The sequence below is a fragment of the Mustela nivalis genome (assembly GCF_964662115.1).
Source record: "Mustela nivalis genome assembly, chromosome: 18".
In the NCBI taxonomy this organism is placed as follows: Eukaryota; Metazoa; Chordata; class Mammalia; order Carnivora; family Mustelidae; genus Mustela; species Mustela nivalis.
In genome coordinates, this window is record NC_139037.1 from 48,479,713 (window position 1) to 48,490,910 (window position 11,198).

The window sequence follows — 11,198 nt, forward strand, 5'->3', positions numbered from 1 at the left end:
GGAGTCCTTTGAATGTGCTTGGTTAACTATAAACCTTACCCTCCTCCTTGCTTGCCTGCCAGACATGTCTAACGTTTGACCTTCATCAATCCTTCTGATGGCTATTGTTTTCTATCCAATAAAAGTGAGACTGTGGAGTTGCTCATGGCAGCAGGCCTTTTCGATTGTTGTCCCCTGATCCCAGTCTTTTGCAGCTGACTTGTTTGTGCCTAATTCTTCTCTCGTCGCCGACTGGAAGCGGCACTTTTAAACGTTATCGTCTGTTTCCAAGTAAACGTGGTTCGGGAAGGAGAGCGCGGGGTGAGCCAGAATGCTCCAGACACCAATTTTACTGTCGATTTTAGCGATCCCTGCGCCAGTGTGGCCATGAAGGTCCGCAGTCGCCCGCCCGTCCGCGCGCGTCCGCCGGAGCTGTCCAGTCTCCCGCTGGTCCTCTGGCGCCGCGCGCGGCTCGACTTCGGTGTGAGGAAGCGGGAGAAGCCCCGGGTGTTTGCGCCGCGCGAGCCCCCGTGGTCGCTTGTGGCGGGGCTGCCCGCGCGCTGCTGGCCCGGCCCAGGAGGCGCCTGAGGGACGAGGCCTCTTTCCCGTCCACGCTGTCCCGGAGCCGCCGGAGCCGGGCGCTCCCGCGCCGGAGCTGGCCTTGTTGCTCTTAGGACACGTCCTAACGACATGTCGCTGGCCTGTGAATGACACGACGGGGTGACCGGTGCGTCCTCCGCTCCGAAGCGTCTAAGTCGTCGCACACTTCCCGAGGGTCCGCTCCTCCGAGTTAACCTGGAAGCGCAGCTCGAACCCAACAAAAATGCCGGCCGTGTTTTCTCTCGGAAGTGCACAAGCGGCGGTAATGTCCGAGCGAAAGTAAGGTGCCGGATGCCAGGAGTCCTCTGCAAGAGAAGCCGGACAGCGGGCGGACCCTGCAAGGGGCTGCCGCGTGCCGGGGGCGCCCGCTGGCGGGTCGGAACACCCTGTCCCCTCCTGGTCTCCGCGCGGCGAGTGGGAGCCCTGCGCTGTGGGGGGACATCGCATCAGGAAAAAACCTCAGGGGCGCCTGGGGGCTCAAGTCAGTTAAGCCTCTGCCTTCGGCTCAGGTCGTGATCCTGGGGTCCTGGGATCGAGCCCCCAGTCGGACTTCTTGCTCAGGGGGGAGCCTGCTTCTCCCTATGTGTGCGCTCCCTCATCTCTCTCTCTCTCATATAAAATCTTTTTTTAAAAAATAAAGTATTAAAAAAATAAAGCATTCTAAAAACTTTGTCTAATTTAGATGAATGGATAAAGAAGGTGTGGTAAATGTACAATAACGGAACATTACTGGGCCTTTAAAAAGAATGAAACCTTGGGGCGCCTGGGTGGCCCCGTCGTTAAGCTTCTGTCTTCGGTTTAGGGCATGATCGCAGGGTCCTTGGATCCAGCCCTGCATCGGGCTCCCTGCTCAGCCAGAAGCCTGCTTCTCCCTCTCTCACTCCTCCTGCTTGTGATCCCTCTCTCGCTGTGTCTGTCAAATAAAATCTTTAAAAAAGAAAGAAAGAAAAAGAAATCTTGCCATTTGCAACCATATGGATGTAACTAGAGGGGATGATGCTAAGTGAAAGACAAATACCATATAATTTTATTCTTAACGTGGCATTTAAGAGACAAAAAGACTCTTCTTTATATAGAGAACAAACTGATGGTTATCTGAGAGGCGGTGGGTCTGGTGATGGGCAAAACAGATTAAGGAGGTTAAGATTACCCTTATCTTGATGAGCACTGAGTAATGTATTGAATTGTGGAATCACTATATCGTACACCTGCAACTAATGTAACACTGTGTGTTAAATATACCAAAAAAAAAATTAAAATTTAAAAATTTAAATATAGAAAAAAAATTTAATTTTTAAATTTCTTATAAACATATAATGTATTTTTAACCCCAGGAGTACAGGTCTGTGAATCGCCAGGTTTACACACTTCACAGCACTCACCACAGCACACACACCCCCAACAATGTCCATAACCCCATCACCCTCTCCCGACCACCCACCCCCTAGAAAAAAATTTTTTTAATGATGATAACTTTCTGGTATTGGCTCTTGAATTGCCAGACAGCAGAAGAAAATAGAAAGTCAGAAATACTACCAAATACAGAGGGAAATTTAGTGTATAATAGTTGGCAATTCACTGGGGTAAAAATGGACTTTTTAATAAATAACCTTGGGGAATAGCTAAATAACTAGATCGTCATTTAGGAAAAAAAGTAAAATTTGATTCATACTTCACATCATGCAAAAGAATAAACTCCAAATCGATCAGAGGTTTAAATTCATACAAGTGGGGCGCCTGGGTGGCTCAGTGGTTAAGCCGCTGCCTTCGGCTCAGGTCATGATCTCAGGGTCCTGGGATTGAGTCCCGCATCAGGCTCTCTGCTCGGCAGGGAGCCTGCTTCCTCCTCTCTCTCTCTGCCTGCCTCTCTACCTACTTGTGATTTCTCTCTGTCAAATAAATAAATAAAATCTTAAAAAAAAAATAAAAATAAATTCATACAAGTACCAGAAACATACAGAGTTGCCTTCATTTTTAGCCTGGATGTGTGAAAAGACTTTCTAGTGATGATGAAAAATCCAGACTTGAAAGAAAAGACTGCTACCAATGAGAATGTAAAACTAAAAAGTACTTTTGTATGGCAAAGGACACCATAAGCAAAGGCAACAGACAAATGACAGGAGAATATTTACAACCTCGTATATATCAGATAATATACAAAAGACAAAAACCAAAAAACTTCAAGCAGCTTCTGAACTAATTTAGAAATTGTTCTCATAATAACATGAGTGTCATGATTTGGAAGCAATTCTGTATGCACTGTAGCATTCGATAAATGTATTGATGGGAGCTGGTGTTTTCCTGTGGCACAAGAGAGATAAATAAGGGGTGATGGAAGGTAAAGAAGCTGTGATGTTGGATTGATATAAACTCATGATTAAAAATGTGAGTGTTGGGGCAGTTTGGTGGCTCAGTGGGTTAAGCCTCTGCCTTCAGCTCAGGTCATGATCTTAGGGTCCTGGGATCCAGCCCCACATCGGACTTTCTGCTCAGCAGGGAGCCTACTTCTCTCTCTCTCTGCCTGCCTCTCTGCCTACTTGTGATCTCTGTCTGTCAAGTAAATAAATAAAATCTTTTTTTTTTAATGTGGGTGTCTATCTCACCCAGGTGATCAAGGTTAACATCACTAGTGATATCATTTTGATAGTGCATACTTTTGATGAGATGTGATTAAAAAGGCATTTAACCTCTGTGGTCTTGCTCTCCAAAACATATAACCACAGTAGAATTAGAAAACAGCAGACAAGTACCAGTTCAGGAACATTCTACATAATATGTGACCAGAACCCCTCAAAACTATAAAGTTCAGTAAAAACAAGGAAAGTCTGAGAAACCCTACAACCAAGAGTAGCCTAAGGGGACATGACTGCTAAAAACAATCTATCCTGAATTAGATCCTGGAACAGAAAAAGGACAGTAGATAAAAACTATGAAAATTACATAGGAATAAAGTATGGACATTAGTTGGTAATGTATCAATTTTGGCTCATTAATTATAACAAAAGTACCATACTACCATAAGATGTTAATAGTAGGGGACAGAGGTACCGGGTATTTGGGAATTCTGAACTATCTTTGCAGTTTTTCCATAAATCAAAAACTTCTAAAAAAAAGAAAAAGCTTGAACTTCCTCATTAAACTCTTACCATTTCCTTTCAAAAATGTGTTTTGGGGCAACTGGGTGGCTCAGTGGTTTAAAGCCTCTGCCTTTGGCTCAGGTCATGATCCCAGGCTCCTAGGATTGAGCCCCGCATTGGGTTCTCTGCTTAGCAGGGGGCCTGCTTCCTCCTCTCTGCCTGCCTCTCTGCTTACTTGTGGCCTCTGTTTGTCAAATAAAGTCTTTTTAAAAATGTGTTTTTATATTTTCTATTTGGTGAATGGGCCTGGAAGCAGTGTTGCCCCAGAGTAATGAACATAAAAACCTAGTGCCCAGACCTTGGTTTCTAAATACCATTCTCCAGTAAAAGAAACCAAAGCTTCTTGGAGACGTGTCTGATTCTAGGACTGGAACAGGGAAAGTACACGATGAATATGGGAATTTTCCTGTGCCAAAAAAAAAAAAAAAAAAAGAAAGGGCAACGCTCAAAACACTGGGAGGATTCCCTGCCTTGAACAATGATAGTGTAATTGCACTAAACCAGCCATCATGCTCTTAAAAAATGAGATAATGTGTAGGAAACAAGTCTTTTCAGATATTGATAAGTAGTGCAAGACTTTGATCCCTGAAAGAACGGACATAAATGAGATCCTATCATTGCAATGGCTTTCTCTCCGAAGACCTATTACATACCACAGAGTAAACAGGAGGAACCAAGGCAGAGCACCGATTTGCTACGTTGACACAAACCAACAGTTTGGGAAGCCGGAGTGACTAGAATTTCTGGGGCAGAGTGTGGAAGAAGAGTTGGTATTTCCACAAAACAAGAACTCGGAATCTGAGGGTGGGGGAAAGTCTCCCTATGCCCTCTGAGTTGTAGAGGAGCCAGCATGGTGGAACCTTAGAGAAAGCTTTGGAGACGGACATTTGCTTCATGACATCACGAGGCCACAAGCTCTCATGGAACCAGAACCGAACAAAGTCTGAGCTGACCCCTGGAGGAGAGGGCGGGATGGTTCCTGGAGAAGAAGGTCACTGGCCCATTTCAGGCTTGTGCTAGGCTGACATTTCCAAGAAATGACCACAGAGGATAGAATTAACATCAGGGTCCTTGGTCAGACTTGTAGGGTGGGTGGGTTGGCTGCGCCTCCGAGACTCTGAGCATTAGGCAGAGGGACGACCTCACTGGGAGCAAATACGAGCTGGGACACAAAAGCCGCAACATGCTGCAGGTCCCCAACCAGGGGTGGGTTCAGTAGCCAGCCGGCGTGGCCAGACTGGACTCAGATCACAGGTAGATGAACTGAGTTGCCTTCTCAGCTAGTCCTGATTTGTGGGGTAAGGACTACATTTCCCATAAGTGACTGTGGCTCCAGACCCACCATCTCCCTCTTCTGCTGAATGTCCACCTCGGCCTAATCTGGGAACAGAACGGCACCAGAGGATAAGGAGAAAGGGTTTGTATTTTATATATATATATAGAAAAGATTTTATTCATCTGTGAGAGAGAGAGCAGGGGAGGAGGGGGAGGGAGAAGCAGGCTCCATCCCCGGACCCTGAGATCACGACCTGAACCAAAGGCAGATGCTTAGCGACTGAGCCACCCAGGCGCCCCTGGATTTTGTGTATATTTTAATGGTGGAGTGACAGGATTGGCTGGTTTATTGGGTGAAATAGCAGGAGAAACAGGAGAAGTGAAAGATAATGTGAGGAAACTCCGAGCTGAGTAACAGGAAGAACAAATGTGCTTAACTGAGATAGAACACCCGAGAGGGGTGCATCTTTGGAGGTAAGAATGGGTGGTTAGTAATGGGATAGATTGAAATGACTGTGAGACACGCAAGTGGGAATATTGAGTATCATTTTAGGGGCAGTGTCTGGGATAGAGTCTTAAATAGAAAATACTCTTATCATGTAGCTAGTTTCTATTATGTACTGAGGCCAACCAATTTTTTTCATTTATTCTACCTTTTATTATGCTCAGAAGTTGTTTTCATACTGTAAACTGTAATTGTTCTTTATTTTTCTGTAGAACGTTATGTGGATATCTAAAAATGCATGTACATTGTCTGCAATTTGTTATGCTGTAAAGTGTGATGAATCAATGTTATCTGTAATATTTGTACTTTTTTTTTAAAGATTTTATTTATTTGACAGACAGAGATCACAAGTAGGCAGACAGGCAGGCAGAGAGAGAGAGGAGGAAGCAGGCTCCCCGCAGAGCAGAGAGCCCCACATGGGACTCGATCCCAGAACCCTGAGATCATGACCTGAGCCTAAGGCAGGGGCTTAACCCACTGAGCCACCCAGGCGCCCCTGTAATATTTGTACTTTGAAGATTTATTAAAGTTTTCCTCACAGTCTATAAAAAATTGTACATACTACATGGCTCTTTTAAAAGAATGAGTAGGGACATGTGCATGGCTCAGTTGGTTGAGCTGGGCATGGAGCCTGCTTAAAATTCTCTCTCTTCCTCTCTCCCTATTCACTCTATGATTTCGTGACCTTATTTCAGAAAGCTGTGTGTATGTTGTGTCTTTTTCAAGATTTATTCATTTATTAGAGATAGAGGAGCAGGAGAAGGAGCAGAGGGAAAGGATCTCATGCAGACTCCCTGCTGAACGTAGAGCTTGATGGAAGGTTCAATCTCGTGACCCTGAGATCACGACCTGACCCTGAGATCACAGACGTGCTCAACTGACTGAGCTACCAGGTGCCCCAAACTGTGCGTGTTTTAACCAGACTTATAGAGTTGTGCAACTAAACCACCTGCCATCACTGCCTATTCACACTAGAAATTTGAGTGGCATCCTGAACTCCACTCTGCCTCATACACCAAACCTGCTGAGTTTACTTTCCATATAGAGGTTTTCTTTCCTGGTGAACAGAATGCATTTCATCAGTGCTATAGACTGAATGTTTATGGCCCTTAAAATTCATGTGTTGAAAGCTAATTCCCATTGTGGTTGTATCAGGAGGAGGGCCTTTGGGAGACTATGAAATCACTAGGCAGAGCCCTCATGAATGGGTTTAGTGCACTTAGAACAGAGGCCCTGGAAATCTCCCTTCTCCTTTCTGCCATGTGAGGGCACAGGGAAAGGCGGCTGTCATGTACCAGAAAAAGAGCCTTTTCTGTATACTGTACCCTATGCATCCCTTCATCTGGAAGTATCTGTATCCTTTACTGTATCTTTTTATAATAAATGGATAAATAGTAAGTAAACTTCTGACTCTGTAAGCCATTCTAACAGATTAATCAAACTTTCTAAGGGGGTCATGAGAACCTCTAATTATAGCTCATTGGTCAGAAGCATTGGTTATAACTGGGACTTGAGCCCTTAATCTGTGCGCTGTGATGCTAAACTCAGGCACACTGGGTCAGAATAGAGCTACATTTTAGGGCACTCAGCTGGTGTTGCGGAATTGCTTGATGTTGGGGGGAGAAAAGCCCTCACATTTCTGGTGTCAGGATACTAAGATGAGTAGTAAAGGAGAAACACAAGAGGAAGAGTGTAGGTTGTCTTTACAATAACTTAACAAAGTATGTTTGATGCATTTAAAGCAATGCTAAGAGGGAGCTTTATAGCACTAAATGCTTACATTAGAAATAAAGAAAGGTCTCAAGTCATTATTTCTAAGTTTCTACATCAAGAAACTGGGAGAGCAAAAATGAACCCAAACCAAGTAGAAAGAAATAAAAGCAAGGTCTTTCGTAGACATAGATAAGCTTTTTCTAAAATTCACATGGAAAATCATGCTCTAAAATAGCTAAAATAATTTTGGCAAAGAAGAACAAAGTGGGAGAAATTACCCAACACCAATACTTAACTCCACTGGTGCAAGACAATGTGTAAACAGACATGTAATCAAGACCAGGTAACAGAGACCAAGGGATATAAACGTAGGTCAAGGGAACAGAAGAGAATCCAGAAGTGAGCCCACACAAATATACCCAACTAGTTTTTATTTTCAGTTACTATTTTTCTTTGAGAGAGAGAGGGAGTGCACACAGGTGCAAGCCGGGCAGGGGCAGGGGGAGAGGCAGAGAGAATCCTAAACAGGCTCCATGTCCAGTGCAGAGACCCATGCCGGGCTTGATCCCACAACTGAGGTCATGACTTGAGCTGAAATCAAGAATGGGACGTCTAGGGACGCCTGGGTGGCTCAGTTGGTTGAGCAGCTGCCTTCGGCTCGGGTCATGATCCCAGCGTCCTGGGATCGAGTCCAGCATCGGGCTCCTTGCTCAGCGGGGAGCCTGCTTCTCCCTCTGCCTCTGCCTGCCATTCTGTCTGCCTATGCTCGCTCTCTCCCCCTCTCTCTCTGATAAATAAATAAAATCTTTAAAAAAAAAAAAAAAGAATGGGACGTCTAGGGGTGCCTGGGTGGCTAAGTGGGTTAAATCCTCTGCCTTCGGCTCAGGTCATGATCCCAGGGTTCTGGGATTGAGCCCCACATCCAGCCCCGCATTGGGCTCTCCACTCAGCGGGAAGCCTGCTTCTCTTCCTCTCTCTCTCTTGCCTGCCTCTCTGCCTACTTGTGATCTCTGTCTGTTAAATAAATAAATAAAATCTTCCCCCCAAAAAAAAACTTAAAAAAAAAAAAAAAAAAGAATGGGACGTTTAACTGACTGAGCCACCCAGGCACCCCTCAACTAATTTTTAACAATTTTAATAATGTTTAACAATTCTTAGCAATTGTATTGATATATAATTCACACACCATGCAATCTCTTTGAAGTGTACAATTTAATGTTTTTTTTTATTATATTCATAGGGTTGTACAACTCACCACAGTCTAACTTAAAAGTATTTTTGTCATTCATTACAAAAAGAAATCTGTATCCATTAGTGGTCATTCTTTATCTCCTCCCATCAGCTCTAAGCAACCACTAAAATACTTTCTGTCTTAATGAATTTGCATATTCTAATTATTTCCTATAAGTAGACTCATACAATATGTGGTCCTTTGTGATTGGTTCCTCTCACATAGTGTAGTTTTCAAGGTTCATCCATGTGGCATGTATACTGGCACTACATTGCTTTTATCACTTTTTATGGGTGAGTAGTAATAGGCACTTGGGTGGTTTACACTCTGCCGACTATGAATAATGATGCTATGAACATTTCTGTACTAACTTTTGCATGTATGTAAGTTTTCATTTTTCTTAGGTATGTTCATAGGACTGAAATTGCTGGGATCATAGGGTAACTATGCTTAACTTTATGTGGAACTTCTAGAATGTTTTTCAAAGTAGCTGCATCATATTCCCATCGTTAACACTGAGGGTTAAATTTCTCCCCATCTTTACCAACACTTGTTATTTAACTTTGATTCTAGCCATCCCAATGGGTGGTAAGTGGTGTGCCATTGTGGTTTTGATTTGTATTTCTCAAGGGCAATGGATGTTGAGTCCCTCTTCATGTGCTGATGGAGCATTTGTGTATCTTCTTTGGAGAAATATCTATTCAAATCCTTTGTCCATTTTTAAATTGTCATTTGTGTTAGTTTTAAGTGTTCTTTTCATATTCTGAGATAGAAGTCCTTGTTAGATACCTGAACTTATTTTTTTCTTTTTTCTCTTTTCTTTCTTCCTTCTTCTTCTTTTTTTTTTAAAAAGACATAGAGAAACCAGGAAGGAGGGGCAGAGGAAGAGGGAGAGAGAGAGATAATTTTAAGCAGGCTCCATCTCACAACCCTAAGATCGTGACCTGAGCTGAAATCAAGAACGGGACATTTAGCCGACTGAGCCACCCCAGGCACCCCTGAGCCGATTTCTGATAAAAGTACAAAAGCAATCTAATGAAGGAAGGTTAGCCTTTCCAACAAATAGTGCTGGAGCCATTACACATCCATAGCCAAAAAAGAAAAAAAAGAAGAAGAAGAAGAAGAAGAAGAAGAAGAAGTTTAACCCCTTGCTTCTTAAAAAATTAAAATAGACCATAGATTTAGACTTGCTCCAGTACTAACCAATGAAAAAATAAATGGATTGCATCTTCATTGTGACAACCGAAGGCAAAATAAATGGGTCCTTTTTTAATTTTTTAAAGATTTTATTTATTTGACAGACAGTGAAATCACAAGTAGGCAGAAAGGCAGGCAGAGAGAGAGAGGACCCTAAATGAGTCCTTCTATCTCTGAGGATTCTGTATTTATTTCTACTTCCGAAGATTATGTAGTTTATGACATTAAACTTAGATGCTGGGCAGACATGTTTGTTGATTATCAATTTGAAATTGGAAAACTGTATTTCTTATATATATCAAAGTAAATTTGATTCACTTAGTGACCACCGCCAAGATTCATAGACGGTTCTGCCAACAAAAGAAATTTAAGAGATAATGGCTGAAAAGAAAAATGTTACCACACGCTTTCAAGCTAAAAATACCCAATCTCTATACACTTGTGAAATGTAGAAATGGCTGCAAAAACCTGGAAATTGATACGTCTTCACTTACATAAGGTTTGTCTGTATGGCCTGAAACGACAAGGGGGGGGGGGGGAGATCATCAGAACTTCAAAACTCAAACACAAAACCAACTGCAATTTTCCTTGTGTTCCTTCTAACTTTTTACACAGGAACAGTTTTCCAGTGTCGCCGTCTTAGTGCAACGCAACAGCTCCCGTTCCTCCTTTAAAAAATAGAGGATCCGGGGCGCCTGGGTGGCTCAGTGGGTTAAAGCCGCTGCCTTCCGCTCAGGTCATGATCTCAGGGTCCTTGTGTCAAGCCCCGCATGGGGCTCTCTGTTCAGCAGGGAGCCTGCTTCTCCCTCTCTCTCTCTGCCTACCTCTCGGCCTACTTGTGATCTCTGTCAAATAAATAAAATATTAAAAACCCTACAGGACCCACCAGCACTTTGAGGTACGGCCTCCTCGCCCCACGGTTTTGATGAAGCGGGACCGTGCTCCAACCCGTAGACGTGCAGTTAACCCTCCTTCCGCTCGCGGCCGTGCTGTCTGCGCCCGTCGTTCTGCGACTGTTCACGTTTCAGGGAATCTCCCCACACGATCCGCGTTTATAAACCTCCTCGCTGGAAACTGTCATCGCACGCGCGCCTCGCCATCGGTGGCTGCGGCGGAAGCCCTGAGGCGCGGAACCCGACTTCGGCGTGGCCGAGGCCCCAAGAGGCGCGCGGCTGGGGCAGAGCAGACCGAACGACGGATCCCCGCCGCTTTCCGTCAGAGCACCTGTCCTTCCGCGTCTGTAGCTCTCCAGCGAATTCCTCCCGCCGCAAGAGGGTGGGGGCTCTTCTCCGCCCCCAGCGCCTGCAACATGCCTGGCACACAGTCGGTGTTCAATAAGTGAATGGTGAGACAAGAAAGCCAGAAAAGGAACGAAGGGCACGAGACCCCAGCAAGCCGCGCTCCCGCCCACCCGCACACACCCCCTGGGGAGTCCCCTGCTGCGCCACGCCGGACTAACCAGCGCCCCCAGCTCCCTTCTCGCAGCGCAACCAGAGGCCCCGCCCACCGCGCACGCGCACCTCGCCCCCCCCCCCACCGGCGTGCACCCCGGCTGGGGTGT

At 44.8% G+C, this 11,198-nt stretch overlaps 1 long non-coding RNA gene across 1 annotated transcript; it reads right to left on the reverse strand.

The window, feature by feature from the left end:
- Positions 1 to 9,157: 9,157 nt before the first annotated feature.
- On the reverse strand, positions 9,158 to 11,164 carry LOC309852658. Its single transcript, XR_014305313.1, has 3 exons — positions 11,097 to 11,164; positions 10,524 to 10,950; positions 9,158 to 10,151 (listed from the first exon to the last, which is right to left on the reverse strand). It is a non-coding gene; the product is annotated as an uncharacterized lncRNA (long non-coding RNA).
- Between the last annotated feature and the right edge of the window lie 34 nt (positions 11,165 to 11,198).